Source organism: Zalophus californianus, chromosome 17, assembly GCF_009762305.2.
Source record: "Zalophus californianus isolate mZalCal1 chromosome 17, mZalCal1.pri.v2, whole genome shotgun sequence".
NCBI classification, from domain to species: Eukaryota; Metazoa; Chordata; class Mammalia; order Carnivora; family Otariidae; genus Zalophus; species Zalophus californianus.
In genome coordinates, this window is record NC_045611.1 from 33,218,220 (window position 1) to 33,244,294 (window position 26,075).

Below are 26,075 nucleotides of genomic sequence, written 5' to 3' on the forward strand. Positions count from 1 at the left end.
GATTTCCAAGTAGAAACAAATGCCAAAGGCACTTAAAGTCAAAGGAAACTGGTTGTTTCTTCGCAGCTTTGTCACCGTAACTCACTTCCAGTATTTTTAAAATCACACTGGCAGCGTCACACTTTAAATAGGGACAACTCAGTGGAGAATTTCACAGTCAGAAGACACGGTATTCAAGGGTCATGTTAACCACATCAAACAAAACTAATGTAGTAAAAGCCAACTCAACAGATTCTTGGCACTAAAATTATTTGTAAACACATATATCATGATCTAAGATGAAGAATAGAAGCTTTGATTTTGGTTGCATTCAAGGGAAAAAGCACTAAGATAAAAACACTAAAAATAAGCAAGAAAAGAAACTGAAGTTACAATAAGACTAGCTAAAGTTGGGGCGCCTGGGTGGCTCAGCGGGTTACATGTCTGCCTTCGGCTCAGGTCATGATCCCAGGGTCCTGGGATGGAGCCCCGAGTCAGGCCCCCTGCTCAGTGAGGAGCCTGCTTCTCCCTCTCCCTCTACTGCTCCCCCGGCTTGTGCTTGCTCTCACTCTCTCTCAAATAAATAAAATCTTAAAAAAAAAAAAAAAAAAGGAATAACTAAAGTTAATGTGATTAAGAAAAAGAGGTGGACCCCCAGCTAAAGGGAAAGAACCCTAACTACCATCTTCCAGGACAGCAGATGCATTTCAGAAAGCAGACCACAGTGAGATGCCCTCTAAATGGTTCCTACAGAAAAAGAAAAACGAAAAGGCAAAACAAGCTCCTCCTGCCAAACTTGAATGTCAGCCTCCCTACCTTAATTGTTTGACCTTGAGGGGGAAAAATTAAATTTACAAGCAGCCAAGGAAATAAAGGAATGTTTGTTAAACACTGTGAAATGGGTCTTAAAATGGGTCTGTGGACACTTCTCCCAGTCCATACATTCTCCATGAGAATTTTTAAATTGTGTGTTTTCATTTCAATATTACTCTAAAAACATGAACATAAGCCTGTTCTAGATCATCCAGATGCCTCCCTGGAAAGAGAGAGCTGCCCAGGGATTTCCCGGCCCACGTGTGTGCCGTTGTGTTTACCATGGGGCTAAGGCCAAATAATAGGATTTTAATCGGTCGGTACTAACAGTCAAGAATAGAGTTAAGAACTGGTAAGTATATGATGCACATATGCCAGTTAACGGTCAAATGTCACCCCTGTGTAGTTTTCTTGTTTTCAGAATAGAGAAAAGTGGTGAGAGAACAGAGCAGTCACGCGGCCAGGTAACACAGGCAGGCATTCCCAAGGAGCCCCCAACACCACAGCAGACAGTACTATATTCACACTGAGTGTACAAGTTGAGTAAAACATCATCTGTCCCATAAAATTCATTTTAATTTTACTGGTTTTGTCATTTTATCTGTAATCTGTTAATCTGTCTTGCTTTTTTAATCTTTTAAGCATAAGAAATGTATCCTTGTGTGCATTCTTACAATAAAAATAACTTAAGCTCCTGTACCAAGGGCACTCTATGGCGGAAGAAATCTTTTTAAAAAACAGTGCTGGGGAAAGATTTGAGTGGACATTTCTTCAAAGAAGATACATAGATGACCAATAAGCATATGAAAAGATACTCAGCATAATTAGTTACTGGAGAAAAGCAAATCAAAACCACAAGATACTATTTCAACCTGTTAGGATGGCTGTTATCAAAAAGAAAAAGAAAAAGAAAAAGAAAATAACAAGTGTTGGTGAGGATGTGGAAGAATCAGAACTTCACTGCCCTGCTGGTGGGAATATAAAATGATTTACCTGTGGTGGAAAATAGTCTGGCAGTCTCCCCAAAAAGTTAAACATAGAATTATCATATGATCCAGCAATTCCACTTGAAGGTATAAATCCAAAAGAACTGAGGGGGGTGGGGGGTGGGGTAACAGGGTGATGGACATTAAGGAGGGCACATGATGTAATGAGCACTGGGTGTTATATACAACGGTGAATCACTGACCTCTACCTCTGAAACCAGTAAGACATTATATGTTAGTTAATTGAATTTAAATTAAAAAAAGAAAAAAAGAGAGCTAAATCTAAAAGAACTGAAAGCAGAAACTCAAGATACTCGTACACCAATGTTCAAAGCACTGTACACAACAGCCAAAAGGTGAAAACACAAATGTCCATCGACAGATGAATGGATAAACGAAATGCGGTCTAATTACACCAAGAATATTAGTCAGCCATAAAAAGGAAATTCTAATACATAAAACATGGATAAACCTTAAAAACATTATGCTAAGTGGAATAAGCCAGCTACAAAAGGACAAATGCCATATGATTCTCCCTATATGAGGTACTGAGAATAGGCAAATTCATAGAAAAAATAGAATACGTGGGGCATCTCAGTGGTTCAGTAGGTTAAGTGTCTACCCTCGGGTCAGGTCATGATCCCAGGGTCCTAGGATCAAGTTCTGCGCCTGGCTCCGGGCTCCCCGCTCAGGAGGGAGTCTGCTTCTCCCTTTCCCTCTGCCCCTCCCCCCGCCTCTAATAAATAAAAAAATCTTTAAAAATATGTTGAACAGAGGTTAGTTACCAGGGGCGGGGGAGGGGAGAATGGGAAATAACTGTTTCATGGGTACAGAGTTTCCACTTGGGATGACAAGAAAGTTCTGGAAATGGAAAATGGTGATGGTTGCACAACAATGTGAATGTACTTAGTGCTACTGAATTGTATGTCTGAAAATGGTTAAAATGGTAAATTTTATGTTATGCATATTTTATCACAATAAGAAAAACTTAATAACACTGGATATCTGCCAAAAATATTTTATGAAGGTCGTAATTTGAGAGGTACTGCTACAGAGTTAGAATGAAAAATTAAACTATTTATGTAATGTTTAAAAATACAGACATAAATTATATATATTGCTATGGACATAAACACAGAAGCATAAAAACGTGGATAGAAAGGACATATATCTCTTTGCCTTACAAGAGCAGTTACCCCTGAGAAAGGAGAAAGGTAAATGGGAGGTGTACCAAAGGGTGTTCAAGTGTATCCAAAAAACTATATTCCTTAAATTAATAAAAGGAGGGAGGGAGGAAAAAGAAAAAGAAGTCACATTTGTTAAACCCAGTACTCAGGGGCTCACTGTGGCACTCTGCATCCTCTCTACACCTTCAAAGTAGTTACTAGTAAAAATCTGAAATGACTAAGAATCCAAAGTTTACATAATGAGGAGTTAAAACTTCCTTCCGCCATTCTACACAATGAATAAGCAGACAGCCCACTGACAGGCCGTGTTCCCTGACTTACCGGCAAGAGTACCTCTATTTTCCTCCTCTCTCTCCACAGATCCAAGACGCCACCAACAGCAATCAAGAACTGTCAGTGAGCATTCACTAGCCAGACCGACCTCTCGCTCTGAGAACACAACGGGTCCTACAATTTTTGCTGGCTTCCAAGTTACAAGTTAAATAAACACTAGTTCCCATTAGAATTCACGTAAAAACTGCAGCAGTTTTACCAACGAACAAGTACATTCCCATCAGGCTAATAATACAGTTAAGACTGTTTCGGGGGACCTGGTGGCTCAGTCAGTTAAGCATCGACTCTTGCTATCTGCTCCAGTCTTGATCTCAGGGTGGTGAGTTCAAGCCCCATGTTGGGCTCCACGCTGGGCCCACGTGGAAGCCTACTTAAAAAAAAAAAAAAGACTTTCATCATCACTTACTGCAGGTAACTGAAAATAGTCACTAATAAAAACGTGAAAGCAACTGCAACTTCTGCCAGTTTACATCAAGGCTGTACAAATAAGATCAGGGTGGAAATAACCCGAGCCTTCCCCCCCACAGACACATATGACTAGGTCTTTCCTTATTCTTAGCTGAAACACTATTTCTATTTCACTACTAACACTATTTCATACTCTGCAAGTATGGGAGATGTGAAAGCATACCAGGTCGAAATGACACTCAGAGGGGCGCCTGGGTGGCTCAGTCATCAAGCATCTGCCTTCGGCTCAGGTTATGGTCCCAGGGTCCTGGGATCGAGCCCTGCATCGGGCTCCCTGCTCAGTGGGAAGCCTGCTTCTCCCTCTCCCACTCCCCCTACTTGTATTCCCTCTCTCGTTGTGTCTCTCTCTGTCAAATAAATAAATACATAAATAAGATCTTAAAAAAAAAAATGACACTAAGAACCAAAAGGGGAAAACTCCTAGGTGTCTACCTGAGAGAACGGAAAATGCGGCCCCTGCAAACACTGTTCATAGCAGCATCATTCACAATAGCAAAGAAGTGGAAACAACCCGTGTCCATTGACTGCTGAATGGATAAACACAATGTGGTATATCCATACAATGGAATGTTACTCAGCCGCACAGAGGAACGAAGCTCTGACACACGCTACAACATGGATGAACCTTGAAAAACAAGGCAGACACCACACACACTGTAGGATTCCATTTACAGGAAATGTCCAGGTTAGGCAAATCCACAGAGACAGAAAGTAGACTGCTGATTACCTACCGAGTTTCGGGGAAAGACAGAGAATAACTAATGGACAGGAGGTTTCTTTTGGGGATGATGAAAGTGTTCTAAAACTTATTCTGGTGATGGCTGCACAATTCTGTGAATGCACTAAAAGCTATATGAACTGTCCATCTTAAATGATTAGATTTTTAGCTCAATGAGGCTGTTATTTTATCTTTTTTAAAGGTTTTATTTATTTATTTGACAGAGAGAGACAAAGCAAGAGAAGGAACACAAGCAGGGGAGAGGGAGAGGGAGAAGCAGGCCTCCTGCTGAGCAGGGAGCCCAACGCGGGGCCCGATCCCAGGACCCCGAGACCATGACCCAAGCCAAAGGCAGACGCCCAACGACCGAGCCACCCAGGCATGAGGCTGTTATTTTAAAAAAAAGGGGGGGGGGGCAGGACAAGCTGCCACCACAGCCCTAAAAAGATTCTGCCTTAATTTGTACGCTACCACAAAACACCATAAGAGAAATAGAAAAGGGGCACCTGGGTGGCTCAGAAGGTTAGGCGTCTGCCTTGGGCTCAGGTCATGATCTCAGGGTCCTGGGATCACGTCCCATGTCGGGCTCCCAGCTCAGCGGGGAGTCGGCTTCTTCCTCTCCCTCTGCCTCTCCTCTGCTTGTGCTCTCTCTCTCAAATGAATAAATAAAATCTTGGATTTTATTTATTCATTTGAGAGAGAGAATGAGATAAAGAGAGCATGAGAGGGGGGAGGGTCCTAAATAAAATCTTAAAAAAAAAAAAAAAAGAGGAACGGAAGAGTCTTAAGTCAATAAAAAGATTTATAGATCCAGGTAGTGAATGACTTATTCAAACCAAATCAAATCAAAACCACCTGCCATTTCAGTTAGCACGTGGACCAAGGGAACAGACAAATTGTTACCCTTTCTGAAATACTGAAAACACTTGCAGACCACATTCTATCAGGACCCCCAAAATGTCTAGGAATCCCAGGGTCACCATCCAAGACCACTGAGAGATTTTAACGTAAACACAATCTAATGCTAGAGTCCCAGTAGCTTCTGCACACGTCACTAGAGAGTCCATGAATCTGCATCTGCCCATCTAAGCTCCCTCCTAGGCACTGCTGGTTTCACAGGACAATCTTCAAGCATCCACAGAAGGTAAAAACATCACCACCACCACAACCCCACAAAAGCCTCTTTTTACACTGAACTTCCTTACCAATGAGCACACACTACATGTCCTTAAATTCACAATTACTTAGGGAGCCTTGTCGCATTCCATGGAAAGGTACATAGACCCGGACAATTCTTGGGCATTCTTTTCCCCTGTACGATACAACCACCCATCTCTGGAATGCCTCGATCCCTTACCTCACTCCTGGTCATGTGATCTTCTGGCCAAGGACATAGAGCCACTATTCTGAGTCAATGGTGCCAAGTCCACCATCGCCTCACTTTCAGATAAGAGAGTGATAAGCATGAGAAAAATTAAAACATTAACACACTGGTGCAACCTCAGAGCAGAACATCAAAACAACACACTTACACAGATGTCAAAAACACCAACACCCGCACCACAAACCCATGGGACAAAAATCTCACAACCACTGCACCAAGACAAAAATAAATAAGATGATGAAGTCTAATCTACTTGGTGGGGGAGAGAAGAGGGAGCCGGAGCGGCCTTCAGAAAAGTGGTAAAGTTCCCTTCCTTCGCTGTTAGCCACACAATCTTCCTGGCAGCATATAAGAAGAAACCCAGTGTGGGGTGCCTGGCTGGCTCAGCTGGGAGAGCATGTGACTCTTGATATCACGGTCCTGAGTTCAAACCTCACACTGGGCATGGAGCCCATTTAAAAAAAAGAAAAAAAGAAAAAAAAGAAAGCCAGTGATCTTATTTTGAGGAACACAGATGGAGACAACAGCTAAAAAGCAAACAACACTTTGTGTAAGTATGCTTCCAATGCTTTATTCATGACAGAAAATAGAAAGTGACTTCGATGTCCAACAATAGGGTAGGGGAGAGCCTAAGTAAACCCTGGTATGGTCCCACAGGAAAATATATTTATCCCCCTCCAAAAAAGGCTACATTTGTAGACAATGTAAATACATGGGAAAGACCACGCAAAATGTAGACTAGGGGAAGCACTAAGACCATGCAGGTTGATGAAAATTATTTTTATTTTTTTAAGGGGGGAGGGGCAGAGGAAGAGAGAGAGAACAGGCTCCATGCCCAGCATGGAAGCCTGACATGGGGCTTCATCCCACAACCGTGAGATCATGACCTGAGCCCAAATCAAGAATCGAACGCTTAACTAAGCCACCCAGGCACCCTGATGAAAACTATTTTTTTAAATGGATCTTTTACAATGACACAAATAAGAGTTTATGGAGACTAGAAAACAGTTGATACTTTATAGTGAAGAGTTTCTTTGAAATGGCCATGCTTGTTATTTTATAGTCAAACTGACCAAATATACAAGAAAAATTATTATATACACAACCTAAAGTTTCTAATACTATTACAATAGGCAAGCACCAAAGAAAATGCAGAACACATCAAATTCTCTTGGTATTTCTTGCTGTTTTGACACAATTATTCTGGCTACCATTATCTGTTAATCATCTTCACATCACTAACCTAATTCAGCATTTTTTTACAGAATGTTTCCAAGTCAGCACCCAGCACACTGGCACGGGGCACACAGTTATTAGCAGACATTACTGGGGTGGGGGGGGGGTCTGCACAGCAAACCCAAAAGACTCTTGTTTATGACAATTACAAAAAGCTGACATTTGCTCTATTTTGTGTCTTCACTCAAATCCCCGCAAGTTCAGTGACACCCAGCAAATTCTCCTGAGTCAATTCCATCAGCTTCTGTAGCGCGGCCTGGCCCGAGGACGATTTAGCGCTGAACCATACACCCCCCACCCCCCCACCCCACACCAGCAATCACACAGCACACGTGCACACGGAGCCTTGCACAAGAATGCTTACCACAGCCCTGGAAACAGCCTCTGTGTTCATCAACAGGAAAATGGCTTAAAAAATTTTGGTACAGCTTTACAGCTGAATTCTACCTAGTATTTACATGAACACGTTTCCAAGCAAAAGTTACAAAATAGTATGTATTTTCTTTGGTTGGTCGACCTGATAAGGAAAAGTTCTGGGGGGATTCACAGGACACTGGAAGCCAACACACCCACCGAGGAAGAGGCTGGTGCTAAAGAAGGGCAGTCACGTGAGACTCTGGACTTTTCTGTAACGCCTTTAGTTTTTAAAAGGAGAATAAATGCATACCTTACTTATATAATTACAGTTTAAGAAAAATCTCTGGGTCATACATTGCATATGCTTTATCTAATATTCCATTAAGGGGATTCCAATTTGTATGAATGGCAGGTGGTTTGAACCTAAGTGAAGGCATACCGTCTTCACATTACACAAACATTCCCCTCTGTACCTCTCCAACAATACGCTCTTCCTTGCTTAAAAACAAATGCAGACCCCCTCACAAAAAAAATATGGGGGGGAAAATTGCTTTTAGTACAAGACCAAATTTCTTAAAGACCTTATACATCATCTCAAATTCTTTAATAAGCATTTTTACTTTTAATCCAAAAAATAACAGCATTACAAGGCCTGAGCCAACCTTCATTAAAATGATGTCTGTTGCCCACGTAACTATTTTGAAATTGTTTCAATCACTTGGTCTGGTTTTAATCAACACAGAAGAAGTGGGGGGGGGGGCACCACCTCGAGCGCAGCCGCAGACAATTTCCAGGACCAGACTAGGAGTCCCTCTACAGCAGCGGGGTCTGAGAGTTCTGAGCTCCCTAAGGGATTTTGGGAATTAGCCAGGTTTGGGAACCCATGCTTTAAACGATGCTTTAAGCAGTACTCCTCAACCTGTGCTGCATATGATTATTATTTCTTACAGCAGGATGTGAAAGCCACCCCTCCCCCCCTGCAGGCCTATTAACTCAAACTCTGAAGAGCAGGCTCCAGTCATCAGAATTTTTTTTTCATTTCCTTAGACTGAAAACGCTGCTTTGAAGTAACTGGTTTAGGAGTTCCTCTTAGAGAGCTCGCTAAGCAGAACACCATTAATCTGCATGGGCTATAGGCAATAGTAACATGCTAGGGGAGGAGCCAAGACACCACACATGGTTTTATTTGCAATCACACAGTTTGGACTGATAGGGTGCAGACTCTCGATACACTGAGACCTGTTACAATGTAGGACTAAGAAGCTCTGATTTCAGGTAAAGGTAAAGTCATTCCATTAGCTGTGAAACTTGAAGTCTTTTAACCTCTCTGAGGTTCAAATGATCAATTTTTTAAAAAGGACTGAAATAAATGACCTCTGAAGATCTTTGATCTCAAACCCCATGATGATTATACCACATGGCTACAAATCAGTCAAGTCCATAAGAAGAGAGGTCAAATGCATGAACATCTTCTACAAGTATCAGATTCATCAGATATATTTCTGTGCTTGTCTACATAAAAACCCTATTCCTCATCACACCATAAGAAATCCTAACTGAACACAACTACATTCTATCAGATCAATCATAAATGAAAATTAAACTAGACAAGTCCCAAAATAAATAAAAACGTGGCATAAAAGAAAAATTTCAAATAACTTTCACCTTTTCCTTGGCAACATTCTAATTTTTAGAATTTTTTTCCATTTTAAAAAATTATAGTAAAATACACATAAGATTTACCATTCGAACCATTTTTTTTAAAGATTTTATTTATTTATTTGAGAGAGAGAATGAGAGATAGAGAGCACGAGAGGGAAGAGGGTCAGAGGGAGAAGCAGACTCCCCGCTGAGCAGGGAGCCCGATGTGGGACCCGATCCCAGGACTCCAGGATCATGACCTGAGCCAAAGGCAGTCGCCCAACCAACTGAGCCACCCAGGCGCCCTCAAACCATTTTTAAGTGTACAGCTCTATGGAATTAAGTACATTCACAGTGTTATGTAACCCATCACCACTATCCACCTATAGAACCTTTTCTAAAACCACTTTATTGAATTATAATTGACATAAAATATTTAATATTTAATATATAGAACTCAATGAGTCTGGGGATAAGTATATACTCGTGAAACTGTTACCACTATCAAGGCCAGCAAAACATCCACCACCTTCCCAAATCTCCTCCTGCCCCCTTTATTTATTTTCTATTTATCTTTTTAAGTGTGTGGTAAGAATACTTAATATAAGATCTACCCTCAGCCAATTTTAGGTATAGGTATAGTATTAGAAGTTACATGCACTATGCTATACAGACTTCCAGAACTTATTCATACTGCACAACTGTAAGTTTACCCCAGAACTTTGTCAAATGAAATGTTTATACCCACTAACACTAAAATTCCCCATTCTCTTCTTCCCACAGCCCATGGCAACCACAAATCAACTTTCTGTCTCTATCAATGACTACTCTCTAGGCACCTCACAGAAGTTGAATCATTCAATATCTGTCCTTTGTGACAGGGTTTTTCTCACTTGGCATGTCATCAAGGTTCATCCAAGTTGTAGCACAGGTCAGAATTCCCTTCCTTTTTAAGGCTAAATAATATTCCACTGTATGTGTATGCCACATTTTGTTTATCCATTCATCCACCAACACCTGAGTTGCTTCATTCTGATTTTTCTAACCATATGGTATTTTGAAGTCACATACAATAAAGACGAGTGAAGTTTACATCACCAGCATTTCTTATGGATAAATATATAATCAAGCAAGCAAGCAGACCACATCTAGAACATAAAACACACCTTAACAAATTTAAAAGAAGAGCAATCATATAAAGTATGCTCTGGTATCAAGCTAGGTATCAGTAAAAAAAAGATAGAGGACGAATCCCAAAATACAATATTTGGAGATTAAACACACAATACTTGGAGATTAAGTAAAACATAAGTCAAAGAAGTCTCAAGAGCTATCTCTAACTAAATGAAAATACAACTTATCAAAACTTGTGAAATTTAGAGAAAGCAGCACTTATAAAAAAATTTATAGCAAATATTAGAAAAGAAAGATCTAAAAATCAATTATCTAAGTTCCTACCTTACAGAACTAGAAAAAGATGAACAAATTAAATTCAAAGTAAGAACAAGAAAATAAAGTTAGAGCAGAAATCAATAAAAATAAGATCAATAAGGAAAAAATCAATGAAACCAAAAGGTGATTCCCTGAAAAGACCAGTAAAACTGATAAATCTCTAGCCAGATTAACTGCGGGGAAAAAAAGAGAAGACACAAATTACTAATATCAGAAATGAAAGAAGGGCCAACACTACTACGCCTAAGGACCCTAAGAGGATAGTAAAGGGTTGTTATGAATGACTCTTTTTGATAGTCTAGATGAAACAGACCAATTCCTTGAAAGAGAAAATCTATCAGAATTTACACAAGGTGAGAGGCGCCTGGGTGGCTCAGTTGGTTAAGGGTCCAACTCTTGGTTTTGGCCCCTTGTAGGGCTCCCTGCTCGGCGGGAGTCTGCTTGTCTCCTTCTCTCTCTGTCCCACCCCCCCCACCCCAGCAAGCTCTTTCTCTCAAATAAATAAATCTTTTTAAAAATTTTAATTAAAAAAAAAAAGAATTTACACAAGATGAAAAGAACCATCTGAATAGGCCTGTATCTACTAAGGAAACTGATCAATAACTAATAACCTTTCAAAACTGAAAACAGATGGGTTCACTGGTGAAATCTACCAAAAGTTTGAGGACGAAATTATCTCAATTCTCTACAATCTCTTCCAGAAAACAGAAGTAGAGGGAATACTGTCTAACTCATTCTATGAGGCCAGCATTACCCTAATCCCCAAGCCAGACCAAGACATCAGAAGAAAGAAAAACTACAGCCAATATCTCTCATGGACACAGATGTAAAAACCCTCAACAAAATACTGGTGAAGTAAATCCAACAATGTACAAAAAAATGATACACCATGACCAAACAGGAATTATTTCAGGTATGCAAGACTGGTTCAAGATTCAAAAATAAATATATGTGGGCCCTGGGTGGCTCAGTCATTAAGCATCTGCCTTCAGCTCAGATCATGATCCCAGAGTCCTGGGATTGAGTCCCACATCGGGCTCCCTGCTCAGTGGGAAGCCTGCTTCTCCCTCTTCCACTCCCCCTGCTTGTGTTCCTGCTCTCGCTGTGTCTCTGTCTCTGTCAAATAAATAAATAAAATCTTTAAAAAAAAAATTTTAAAAAATATGTAATCCGTCACATCACATCAACAGGCTAAAGAAAAAATAAATCCTATGATCGTATCAACAGATACAGAAAAAGCATTTGAAAAAAAATCCAACACCCAATCAAAAATCCTCAGCAAACTGGGAACAGAGGGGAAGTTTCTCAACTTGATAAAGAACATAAACAAAAATCCTACAGCTAACATCAAACTTAACAAGGAGAAATTAGACACTTTACCACTAAGATTAGGAACAAGGCAAGATGTCCATTCTCACCCTCTTATTCAGCATCACAGAAGCCTTAGCAGATGCAATAATACAAGAAAAAAAAGTGTACAGACTGGGAAGGAAGAAATAAAACTGCTTTTTTTGGTGATGACATGATTATCTACGTAGAGAATCCCAAAGAAACAACAAAAAAATTCCTGGAATTAATAAGCCATTAAGGTTGCAGGATACAAAGTTAATAAACAAAAGTCAATTTGCTTTGTTATATACCAGCAATAAACAACAGGAATCTGAAATTTAAAATGCAATACCATTTACATTAGCATCAAAAAAAAAAATACTTAAGTATATAATTTAACAACATATGTATAAGAACTCTACAAAGGAAACCACAAAACTCGAATGAAAGAAATCAAAGAAGATCTAAAGAAATGGAAGGCAATCTCAGGTACATGGATAAGAAGACTCAAAATTGTCAAGATGCCATTGTCATTTCTTCCCAACTATTTATACAGATTCAATGAAATCCCAATCAAAATTCCAGCAAGGTTATTTTGTGCATTATCAACAAACTGATTCTAAAATTTATATGGGAAGTTATAAAAAAAGACCCAGAATAACCAATATAACACAGAAGGAGAACAAAGTTGGAGGACTGACACTACCTGACTTCAAGACTTACTAAAAACCAAAGTAATAAAAAAAACAAAAACAAAAAAACACTAAAGTAATCAAGACAGTGTGGTAGTGGCAAAAGAATACACAAAGAGATCACAGAACAGGACAGAGAGCCCAGAACGAGACCTACACAAAATACAGTCTACTGATCTTTATAACAAAGGAGCAAAGGCAATTCAATGGGGAAAAGACAGTCTTTTTAGCATGGTGCCAGAAGAACTGGACATTCACATGCAAAAAAATGAATCTAGACACTGATATTCCAATGGATCACAGACCTAAAAGCAAAACAAAACTATAAAATTCCTAGAAGATAACTTAAGAGAAAATCTAAGTGACCTTATGTTTGGCAATGACTTCTCAGACACAATACCAAAAGCACAGTCCAGGAAAGAAAGTATTGCTAAATTGAATTTCACTAAAAGTAAAAACTTCTGCTTTGAAAAAGACACTGTCAAAAGAATGAAAAAGCAAGCCTCAGGATGGGAGAAAATTTTTACAAAACATGTATTTGATTAAAGGACTGGTATCCAAAATATACAAAGAACTCTTAAAATTCAACAGTGAGAAAATGACCCAATTAAAAACCAAGCAAAACACGTGAGCAAACACCTCACCAAAGAATATACAGAGGCAAATCAGCATATGAAAAGATACTCAAGAGGGGGAGACGAACCAGGAGAGACGATGGACTCTGAAAAACAAACTGAGGGTTCTAGAGGGGAGGGGGGTGGGGGGATGGGTTAGCCTGGTGATGGGCATTGAGGAGGGCACGTTCTGCATGGAGCACTGGGTGTTATGAACAAACAATGAATCATGGAACACTGCACCAAAAACTAATGATGTAATGTATGGTGATTAACATAACAATAAAAAAAATTAAAAAAAAAAGAAAAAGAAAAGATACTCAACATCTATGTCATTAGGGAACTGCAAATTAAAATGAGATACTACTACACACCTCCCAGACTAGCCAAAATCCAGAACAGTGACAATACCAAATGCTGGCAAATATGTGCAACAGCAGAAACTCATTCACTGCTGGCGGGAACTTAAAACAGTACAGTCACTTGTAATACAGTTTGGCAGTTTCTTAAAAAACTAAACATACTCTTCCCATTCGATCCAGCAATCTTCCTTCTTGGTATTTACCCAAATGAGCTGAAAATTTACGTACGCACAAAAACCTGCATACAGATGTTTTATTCCTAACTGCCAAAACTTGCAACAACCAAGCTGTCTTTCAGTAGGTAATTGGATAAATAGTGTTACCACCATAGAATGAACTATTATTCAGCAATAAAAAAATAAAAAGTTAAAAAAAAAAAGAGCTATCGAGCCAGGAAAAGATATGGCGGAAGCCTAAATTCGTATCAGTGAAAGTAGACACATACTGCATGACTACATGACATTCCGGAAAACGTAAAACTAAGAAGACGGTAAAAAGATCAGTGATTGCCAGGGCCTCAGGCAGAAGGGAGGATGGGTAGGGGAAGCACAGAAGACTTTTAGGGCAGTGAAACTGTTCTGTATGATGCTATGATGGTAAAGACATGTCATTATACATTTGCCAAAACCTACAAGATGTACAAAACAGAGACTGAACCCCAGTGTAAACTATGGACTTATAATTGTAATGCATCGATATCTGGCTCATCAATCATAACCAATGCAAGATGTTAATTATATGAGAAATGGGATGGGAGTAGGGGAGCGAGGGAGTATATGAGGACTCCGAACTTTCTGCTCAATTATTCTGGAAATACAAAACTGCTCAAAGAAAAAAATGCTACTAATACACACACACGCATGCGCACGCACTGTGGTGGAGGAAAGACAGAAGAACAGCCACCTCGGAACAGAAGAGTCCTTGACAATCTCTACGCTGCCCGGGCTCAGAGATGCCCTTACCTACTACTGACTTTCCCAGAAGGGGCGACCACCAACTCCTAAGGAAGCTGAAGCCAAACTATGACCTGGAGGCCAGGTTCCAGGCATCACCTTGGAGCCCTCTTTTAACCGAGGCCAAACTCTTTTCTTTACACAGCTGCCACCATGCTTGCTATGTGGTTTTTATATGTAAATAGTGGCTTTTAAAATAAATATTTGATTGGGGTGGGGGGGGAAATCACTCGATTTAGTACCGGAAGGAATCCCTTCTATAATGCTGTATAGGTTACATTAGCCTGAGAGCGGGAACGATTCGCACTAAGGTTAAAGAACGTTAGAACAAAAGGAAGAAATACAATCCAAGTTTAATTTCAAGGACAAATAAATGTGTTACTCCTGGTTGTTGCATCAAGGCCGTGAGAACTCTTGTCTCCTAAGCGGAGGCTCACAGGCCACTAGATCCACCATGGTTTTCTTCAGCTAACACAAGCGGAAAGCAAAGGGCAGGGACGGCCGCGGACGGAGGCCTCCCTCGGCAGTCCCAACCACCCACCAAAGGCCGAGGGTAGCTCCCTAAAGGCGGAAGCAACTGCCTTTTCCACACATCCTGCGCCAGTCAGCCCAAAGCCCACCTCCGCTTTCTGATGCAGCCCACCTTGCTTCCTTCTGCTCATTCACAGAGCCAGTCAGAAGTAACATCCCATGTGCCCTGTAAGAACTGCGCCCTTAGGATAACCACAGAGCTGAGGAGGAAATGTCTCTCCTTTCACGAGTGTTGCAGCTGACAACTGACAGAGGTTCAAGAGAATAAGACTATTACAAGTTTACAACCCTAACGATGAACCAATAAATATAGGCAATGATCACTAATGGCTACTAATATCACAAAAAGAAAGACACTCGAACATTATGTGTCTTCTGGGAAAAGTACAGATCACCATCTATGAGGTATCCTTTTTTTTTTTTTTAAAGATTTTACTTATTTATTTGAGAGAGAGAGCATGGAGGGAGAGGAAGAAGTAGACTTCCTGATGAGCAGGGAGCCCGACTTGGGGCTCGATCCCAGGACTCTGGGATCATGACCTGAGCTGAAGGCGGACACTTAACCGACTGAGCCACCCAGGCGCCCTTCTATGAAGTATTCTTGGGGAAAAAAAACAAAAAACAAAAAACAAAACCATCATCAAGCCTCTAGTTCTAATTACGCACTTATAGAAAATACAGGGGGACAAAGGAACATATTAAATTGACACCAAGGGAATGCAATCAGCAAAACTCAGCAGAAGAGTCTACAGGAAAAACAACTCAATTTCTTCAACAAATAAGTTTATGAGGGGAAAACAGATGGCAGACAAAGCTGTAGATTAAAGGATTTAAAAGGCATTTCAACCAATGGCAATGCAAAACCTCATATGGATTCTGATTTTAACAAACCATTAAAAAATAATTATGGCACATCTGGGGAAATACGAACATTGGATATTTGATGCAACTAAGGAATTAATGTTAATTTGTTTAGGTGTAATTACAGTATTGATTATAGTTTCTTTTTAAGTCCTTATCTAGAGACATATACAGAAACATTTATACAAAATGATGTGACATCTGTAATTTGCTTCAAAATAATGGGGGGTAGGAGTGAACATAAGGTGGGCTGGTGAGGTAAGTTTGGCCAGGATTGATCACTGCTGAAGCTGCATGATGAGTACATGGGGCTTCATTATCCTATTCTCTCCCCTTCTGTATTGTTTGTAATTTTCCACAATAAATAGGTTTTACAAAATTAACTGGAATAATTTCAGACCTCCTTTAGTTGAGGTCTACCATCGCAGCAGATCCTGTCTGTTCACTATCTACCTCAAATATGCTAAATACTACATATCCAACTTGTCCCTTTAGAGCTTATCATTTGAAACCAGTACAATCAGTTTTTCTTTTCCAACCCTCCACAACCTAACCGATCTTTCAAAACATTAGCAAAAATCTCCACCCAAAGCTTGCGCCCTTACCTCATTAGTCAAAAGCAACCTCTCCACCTTATGCACTGTCTACCCAACCAGACCATAATTTCCCAGGAGGCAAGGAACATGTTTTACTGTCATCACTTCCCACAAAAAGTCTAGCACAGTAGTTTGCACATAACAGTTGATTACCCAACCAAAATATGTGTGGATCAGCTCTGGCCTGTGCAGGGATGAGTGGCAAAACCAACAAGTAATATAATATCAAAAGCAGAGGACACATTTACAAATTCTACTGGTCACGAAGAACGGATGAACACATTGTGATAGAGCCATACAATGGAATACTACTGACATTAAAAAGTAACACCAAGGGGCGCCTGGGTGGCTCAGTCGTTAAGCGCCTGCCTTTGGCTCAGGTCACGATCTCAGGGTCCTGGGATCAAACCCCGCGTCAGGCTCCCTCCTCCGCAGGAAGCCCGCTTCTCCCTCTCCCGCTTCCCCTGCTTGTGTTCCCTCTCTCGCTGTCTCTTTCTCTCTAATAAATAAATAAATTCTTTAAAAAAAAATAATAAAAAATAAAAGGTAACACCAATATTACACACAACAGTATGGATGAATCTCCAAAACATCATGGTAAGAGAAAGAAGTCAGGTACGAAAGCCTACAGAGTATATATCATTTCATTTATCTGAAACCCTAGAAAAGGCAAGGGGTTGCTTAAAGCAAGAGAAGAGGTAAGGGGATTGACTATAAGGGCACGATGGTACTTTCTGAGTGTTGGAAATGTTCTATATCTCTTCCTAGATCTTGACTGTTACAGTTACACAACTGTATACATTTACCCAGTCACCAAACTGTACAATTAAAATGGGTGAATACTATAATTATAAATTATGCCCTAATAAAACTATTTTTAAATATAAAATTAGAATTAAAAATTATAAATATTTGTGGGGTTTTTTTTTAAGACTTTATTTATTTGTCAGAGAGAGAGAAAAAAATACACAAGTCGGGGAGCGGCAGGCAGGAGAAGCAGGCTCTCTGCCGAGCAAGGAGCCCGATGTGGGACTTGATCCCAGCACCCTGGGATCATGACCTGAGCCGAAGGCAGACGCTTAACCCACTGAGCCACCCAGGCATCCCTGTAGGGTTTTTAAATTTTTACTTATTTGAGCGAGAGCGTGAGCACGAGCAGGGGGAAGGGGCAGAGGGAGAGGGAGAAACAGGCTCCCCAGTGAGCAGGGAGCCCAATGCAGGGCTCAATCCTAGGACCGTGGGATCATGACCTGAGCCAAAGGCAGACCCTTAATCAACAGAGCCACCCAGGCGCCCCCAAATTATGAATATTTGTAATAGGACAGACCAAGAGCCTCTTACAAATTAATAAGACAGACAGCAAAAGAAAGCTAGGCAATGCTCTTTCCGCCATCTTTCCGTGCCGCCATAACGGTGAGCATGAATGTCCTGGCAGATGCTCTCAAGAGCATGAACAATGCTGAAAAGAGAGGCAAACGCCAGGTTCTTATTAGACCATGCTCCAAAGTCATCTTCCGGTTTCTGTGACGATGAAGCATGTTTACATTGGCGCATTTTAAATCACTGATGGTCACAGAGCTGGGAAAATTGTTGTGAACCTCACAGGCAGGTTAAACAAGTGTGGAGTGATCAGCCCCAGATGTGATGTACAACTCAAAGATCGAGAAAAATGGCAGAATAATCTGCTTCCCTCCTACCAGTGTGGTTTCATTGTACTGACAACCTCAGCTGGTATCATGGTCATGAAGAAGCAAGACGAAAACACAGAGGAGGGAAAATCCTGGGATTCTTTTTCTAGGGATGTAATACATAACACACAAATAAAATGCCTCAATGGACCAAAAAAAAAAGGCAAGAAAAGAAAAAGAAAGCTAGGCAAAGGAAATTAGCGATTCAAAAAAAAAAGCCAATTAATGTGAAAGTATGTGCAAATTATATCAGTAATATACTATTTTTCACCTATAAAACTGGCAAAAGATTCTTTTGTATTGGTTTTAAATATAATATTTAGCACTGGTGAGGGTTTAGGGGAAACTGGGATTCTTGCACACTGCTGATCTAAGGTTAAACTGGCCCAATCTTTCCATAGATAAGAGTGGCAAAAGCCTTTCAAGTTACAAATACCCTCTAGTCTAAAACTTTACGTGCTAAGACAATTCTTGGAGAAAGAATAGTCTCTAACGAATGGTGCTGAGACAACTGGATATCCACAGGCAAAAGAATGAAGTTGGACCTCTACCTTACACCATATACAAAAATGAACTCAAAATGGATCTAAGACCTGGGGCGCCTGGGTGGCTCAGTCGGTTAAGCATCCAACTCTTGATCTTAGCTCAGGTCTTGACCTCAGGGACATGATTTCAAGCCCTGCGTTTAAAAACAAACAAACAAACAAGGATCTAAAACCCAAACGTAGGAGCACCTGGCTGGCTCAATCAGTAGGTAACTCTTCATCTCAGGGTCGTGAATTTGAGCCCCATGTTAGGTGGAGAGATTACTTAAAAAAATAAAAATAAAATAAAATAAAATACCTAAATGTAAGAGCAAAAACTGTAAGACTCTTAGAAGGAACATGGCTTAATTTTCATGATCTTGAATTAGGCAGTGGTTTCTTGGATATGATACCTAAAGCACAAGCAACAGAAAAAAATAATGCACATATTGGAATTTATAAAACAGAAAAAAAAAAACCTTTATACTTCAAAGAACACTATAAAGTAAAAAGACAATCCACAGAAAGGAAGAAGTACCTGCAAATCATCTATCTAAGAAGAGTCTAGTATCTAGAATATATAAGGAACTCTTCAACTCAACAAAAAGACAACCCAATTAAAAAATGGCCTATAAGCACATGCAAAGATGTTCATCATTAGTTTTTGGGAAATGCAAATCAAAACTGCAAGGAGATACTACTTCACACCCAATAGGATGGCTATAATCAAAAAGACAGATAATGAAAAACGTTGACAAAAATATGGAGAAACTAGAAACGTCATACATTGCTGGTGGGAATGGAAAATGTTACAGCTGCTTTACATGATCCAGCAACTACACTCCTAGGTATTTACCCAAGAGAAATAGAAACATATGTCCACATACAAACTTGTACATGAATGTTCATAGCAGCATTATTTATAATAGCCAACAAGTGGAAACCACCCAACTGTCCATCAACTGGTAAGTGGATAAGCAAAAAGCCACATATTATATGATTCCATTCTTATGTTCAGAATAGTAAATCCACAGAGAGAGAAGGTCTGTATGAGTTTGCCAGGGGCTGAAGGTGAAGGATAGAGTGGGGACTGACAATGGGTATGGGGTTTCTTTCTAGAGTGATGAAAATGTTCTGGAATTAGGGAACCCTGGGAGGCTCAGTCTGTTAAGCGTCTGCCTTCGGCTCAGGTTGTGATCTCAGGGTCCTGGGATGAAGCCCCGCATCGGGCTCCCTGCTTGGTGGGGTGTCTGCTTCTCCCTCTCCCGCCCCCCGCCTTGTGCTCCCTCTCTCGCTGTCAAATAAATAAATAAAATCTTTTTTAAAAAAATAAATAATTAATTAATTAAAAAAAAGAAAATATTCTGGAATTAGGTGGTGGTGACAGTTACACACTCCTGTAATATTCTAAAACCCCTGAACTGTGTACTTTAAAAGGGTGAATATGATGGCATGTGAATTACATCTCAGTAACAGTAAGTAGAAAAATAAAAAAAAAATCCTGTCTGGAGCAAAGGCTCCTCTAAAAACATGTTTTTTATAAAAAACAAAAAATTAGAAACAAAGTAAATTCCAACTGGGGATTATTGAAATAAATGAAGGTGCATTAAATCAACGGAACACCAAGCCCACACGTAGCAGGTACAAAGAGTCCTGCTAAAGGTAATGAGGTATTAAAAATTGCCTTAGAGGGGCAACTGGGTGGCTCAGTCAACTGAGCACCCAACTCTTGATTTCAGCCTCAGGGTTGTGAGATCAAGCTCCACACCCAGCTTAAGATTCTCTCTCTCCCTCTCCCTCTGCTCCTACCCCCGGCTCACATGCTTGCGTGTGCATGTGGTATCAGAAATAAATAAACAGATAGATAAATAAATAAATAAATACTGCCTTAGAAATAAATTTTATATAAAAGATATTTGTTCTATTAATTTTTTCGGTCAAAAAAGTATGCCCATGGGGCGCCTGGGTGGCTCGGTCAGTTAAGCATCTGACTCTTGATTTCTGCAAGGGTCATGATCTCTGGGCTGTGGGATCAAGCCCCTTGTCCAGCTGCACGCTCAGCACAGAGTCCACCTGAGATTCTCTCTCTCTCTTTCTGCCCCTCTCCCACCCTGCTCGCGCGCGTGTTCTCTCTCAAATAAATAAATAAATAAAATCTTAAAAAAAAAGTACGCCCACAATATTCTAAAGCCCTTCCTCCAAAGAAGAACACAATCTTAGGATAAAACCAGTTCTAACTTCTGGCCTCCAGATTGTGAGAGAATAAATTTTTGTTATTTAAAAAATTTTTTTTAATTCTTTACATTGGAAAAAAATGTTTTAAGTATACTCACAGTAGGAATCCATATTGATAAAAAGAAAAAAGGAAATACATGTATATATACACTGAAAGTTTAAAAATATTTACACCAAAATGTTAACAGTAGTTATATCCTGGAAGTAGTATAATGGGGGCCATTTTTTTTTATTTCTTTGGTTTAGCTGTTTTTTTCAGTTTCCTGACAATTGGTATTAATTAGTAGTATTTAAACAATCTGTTGATTTTAAAAATAAGTATTCTAAAGGACAGTGGTATTAACACTTCATACCAAGAATGAAAGGTCGAATAACTAACTTCAAGGAATAAAGACATCAAAATTCCAAACCTCATCAGACTCCTAACACTTCATTAAGTCTGAATTATTGGAAGTTAACTTTTAAACCTCTACAACCACAATCCTAATGGATTCTTACTCCTGATGTGGCAGAAATTTATAAGTTGATGTATACTGTTTTTATAACACTTGATGATACTGAAAGTTACATTATTTTGACAAAGATCAAAACAGTAAGGGAAACATGAAGGACCAGATCCCAGTTCTCAGTCCAGAAACTGGTTCTGATGAAACATGGTGTACTCGAGGATAAGTGTGAGGATGAAGCATTTACTCTGCACAGTCTGAAGGCGTTGTTCCAATATAAAAATACAGTTAAAAAAAGGGGGGGGGAGTCACCTGGGTAGCACAGTTAGGCATCATGACTCTTCGTTTTGGCTCGGGTTGTTATCTCAGGGTCATGAGATCGAGCCCTGTGTTAGGCTCTGTGCCTGGCAGGCAGTCTGCTTGAGATTCTCTCTCCCTTTCCTTCTGCCCTTCCCCCCACCCCATACACGCATTCTTGGGCTTGCTCTTTCTCTCAAATACAATCTTTTTAAAAAAATACTGTAACTTCGGGGCGCCTGGGTGGCTCAGTTGGTTACGCTACTGCCTTCGGCTCAGGTCATGATCCTGGAGTCCCGGGATCGAGTCCCGCGGGGAGCCCGCTTCTCCCCCTAACCCTCCCCCCTCTCATGTACTCTCTCTCTCATTCTCACTCTCTCAAATAAATAAATCCTTAAAAAAAAAAAAATACTGTAACTTCACCACCAACACAAACCACCACTGAGTGTTTACTCTGCAAAAGATAGCCAAGCCGACAAAAAATAAAGCTTACTCATAACATACAAAAAGACAGGACTCTAAATTTTGAAATCAACTCTGCAGTTGTCTTTTTACATGTTTTTGTTTTTAAAAAGTGAAGATAAAGCTCAACTTCATACTAATTTCTAAGAAAAAGGAACATGTAAAGGAAACACTGCAATGTACTTCAGAGATAAAGGAAAAGAGTTAAAATCGGTTTTACCTAGAAATTTTTAATTAAGGACACTCTCAATACTGCCAGGAAGTTTTTAAAATAAAAATAGAGTTGGGGCACCTGTGTGGCTCAGTGGTTTAAGCCTCCGACTCTTGGTTTCGGCTCAGATTGTGATCTCCGGGTCGTGAGATTGAACCCCATGCCGGGCTCTGCAAGTTCAGCACCACGTCTGCTTGAGATTCTTTATCCCTCTTCCTCTGCCCCTTCCCCACTCCCACTCTGTCTTTCTAATAAATAAATAAAATCTTAAAAAAGAATAAAATTAAAATTAAAAATTAGGTGAGGCTATTAATGAGGTTAGTATGATAAAAGCACAATGAACCATCACTACCTATATTAGAACAACTAAAATAAAAAACAGTGATAATACTAAATGCTGGTGAGCATGCAGAGATGGGATTTCATACATTGCTGATAGGAATGTAATATGATACAACCACTCTAAAACAGAGTTTAGCAGTTTCTTTTAAAACTAAGTATGTACTTGGGACGCCTGGGTGGCTCAGTCGGTTGAGCCTCTGACTTCTGATTTCAGCTCAGGTCATGATCTTGGGGTGTTGGATCAGGCTCCACGCTTGGCAGGCAGTCTGCTTGGGATTCTCTCTCCCTCTCCCGTTGCCCCTTGCCCAGCTCTCTCTCTCTCCCTCTCTCTCTCTCTGTCTAAAATAAATAAATAAAATAAAAATAAATATGTACTTATATGACCCAGCACCTTTAGGCATTTACCCCCCAAAATTAAACCTTATGTTCACATAAAAATGTGTATGCGAAAGTTTATAGTTACTTTATTTGTAATAGCCAAAAACTGGAAACTCCTCTGGCATGTCCTTCAACAGGTGAATCATTAAACAAACTATGGTACATCCACACTTTGGAATACTACTCAACATTAAAAAGGAATGAACTATTAATACATGAAACAATTTGGACAGATCTCAAAGGAATTATGGTAAGAGGAAAAAAGCCAAAGTAACATACTGTGTGATTCCATTTATCTAACATTCTCAAAATAACAAAATTACAGAGATGGAGAACAGCTTAGTGGTTGCTCAGGGTTGGAGATGATGGTGCGTGTGCATGAAAATAAAGGGTTAGCATGAGGGAGCTCTGAGGTGCTAGTATAGTTCTGTATCTTGATTGTGGTGGTGTCACACAAACCTACACATGATAAAATTGCACAGAACTACACACACACACACACACACACACACACACACACACACACATTAATGAACCCATGTAAAACTGGTGAAATCTAAATCAGGCTATGAACTGTACCAATGTCAGTTTCCTGGGTTTGATATTAAACTATAGTTATATAAGATGTTACCACTGCATGAAACTAGGTGAAGGGAACATGGAATCTCTCTGTACTGTTTTTTGCAATTTTCTGTGAATCTGTATTTCAAAAGAAAAAGAAAAAAAATTAGATGGGGCTACACATGAGAAGGCTAATATAACAAATAGAAAAAATTTAACATAGCATTCGGAACATGGTAAAAATGTTACCACGAACACTTTGACTTTACTGAGCACTTTTAATAAATCAACTAATTTGAAAACACAGGTTTCTGCAGACTATACAAACTATTTCAGCAGAGAGCATGACTGGAGGTATAATTCTTGACTTCAGTTACCAGATACTACATGAAATCTCTTAGGGACATGGCAAGATTTTTTTTCAGACTTGAAACTGTTCAAGTGAATGAGGAACCAGTGCACAACATAAATGTCTCCACATTGTTTCTTCCTACAATGTTCAACTTCAATCCCCATATGGTCCAAGGCCCTTAATACACAAAAGTCTCTTATATCATAAAACTTGTAAGATGAAAATAAATGCATCGCCTGCTGTTTGGATCCAAATTAATGTCAAGTCTAGCTCAGGGCCATCCTCAATTGCAATATCCCCTCGGGGGAAAAAACAACAATTCCACGTCATGTTAAAAATGGTAAAATGAATTGCAAGCTTTTACTTGCAGCAGTATTCTGCAGCAGCTGAGTCCCTAGCAAATATTCTAAAGGATAGAAAGAACATTCTGCTGGCAGTCTTCTGAATTCCTCAAGCAGGCTCTGAGCTGTCCAGTCAGCTCTGTAGGAAAGAGCAAAGACCAGGAGTCTCAGACCAGCTGCTGGGAACTGGACCCTAAAACTTCAAATAAGCACCCTCTTTGGCCTAGAGCCCTCCCTCGACACTACTCCACACCTCTGTGTGCGTAAGTGATTAATACAGAGTCCCTAGTGCCGTGGGTGTGATCCGGAAATAGTTGCCTCCACTAAATATTACTCCAACGGATTCAACAGAAGGGAGAATAGAAAGCTGAGTGAAATTATACAACAGCTTGCTTTTCTATCCTCCACAGAAAGTGGCTGAAATTTTTCTCAGCTTTAGCAGGTATAAGAATATCTAACTACAACCATCTGACTGGTGCCCATATGAGCAGGGGAGCCCCTGGGTGTTCTTCCCAGGGACTCTTCTGGACTCCTAACACTAGGATGTACTGGGAGGGGTTTCATGGAAGAAGCTGTGCTCTAAGGCCATCTATCACACCAGGACCAGCACTGTGGTAACACACACTCCCCCTCCCTGCCTCGGTTCCTTCTAGTACCCCCTTCCTATCCTTCCTTTACTGCAATATCCTAAAACTTCTGTGTGAATCCAGGGTAGACTACAAAAAGCTCTATTCACTCCCTGGTTCCGCTTGCCTTTCAACAGCTAAAAACTTAATGGGGTTTGAAAAGGACTCCACACCCTGATGTACCAATGATTCGGACAGTGACAGTGTTTGGGTCACAGATTTTAGACAGAAGACGAGTTGTGACATGGAAGTACCTTAGTTGAACACAGTATACTAGATTTGGGGAAATCCACAAATATGAATTACACTGTTAGTGTAGAATCTACCCTGCAGGAAACCTAAGGTCTTCTTGAAATCACCTTTCGGTACTCAAATGCAATAAACTTTAAGGACCTGAGGGTTTAGTCACCGAAGAATTACTCTGGGCTACACTTGCAAATGCACAGAAATGAATACTTAGAGCAAGCACTTGGAACAAGACCTCTCAATTCTTTCATACTCAACGCCATGTTAATCTGCCTGATCACTTATTTTGAAGCCCAGCATTAACAGCAATCCTATTGATCACAGCGCGTAGAAATTTGCACAAAGAGGCCATAATGCCGGTGCTGAGGAACAGTGTCAGCATCTTGGATTTACCGTGATCTAGACTACCGCGTGCGTCAGGAAGGACACTGCCCTGCTGCAGCAAAGCTGACTACGCCTTGGTCCCCAAATTTCAACTCACTGCTAGACAGCTCCACCTAAACATCACCTTATGTTTTACTCCAAATCCACAATGCCACCCCTAATTTGCAATAATAATAACAGCAATGTTTCCCCACTCTGGTTCAAAGCTACCGTGTGATTATTTAACCCAGGAAGGCAGTCGGGATCCTCGCCACCCTCACCCTGTAGCAGCGCTCACACTCATTCATTCTTTACCGTTCCCATCCCCAGTGGCCCTGGTCAAGAAATTATTCCTTAAACTCAAGTTTCCCAGCAGGGTCTTCTTAAATGTCCCACAGTCAAATTCATGCTCCAAAACATTATTCTGAAAAAGTCATCCAAGCCTTGAAAAAAAAATATCTACAGATCTGGCAATGCAGCCAACACAAACCTATTCTGATTAGCTTGGACA

General features: G+C 40.1%; 1 protein-coding gene and 1 pseudogene across 5 annotated transcripts in view; one reads left to right on the forward strand and one right to left on the reverse strand.

The window, feature by feature from the left end:
• TENT4B (terminal nucleotidyltransferase 4B) overlaps nucleotides 1-26,075 on the reverse strand; it is a 74,178-nt gene that overhangs the window by 43,134 nt on the left and 4,969 nt on the right. The gene's annotated exons all lie outside the window — the stretch shown is intronic.
• Nucleotides 17,912-18,290, forward strand: LOC113936408 (annotated as a pseudogene).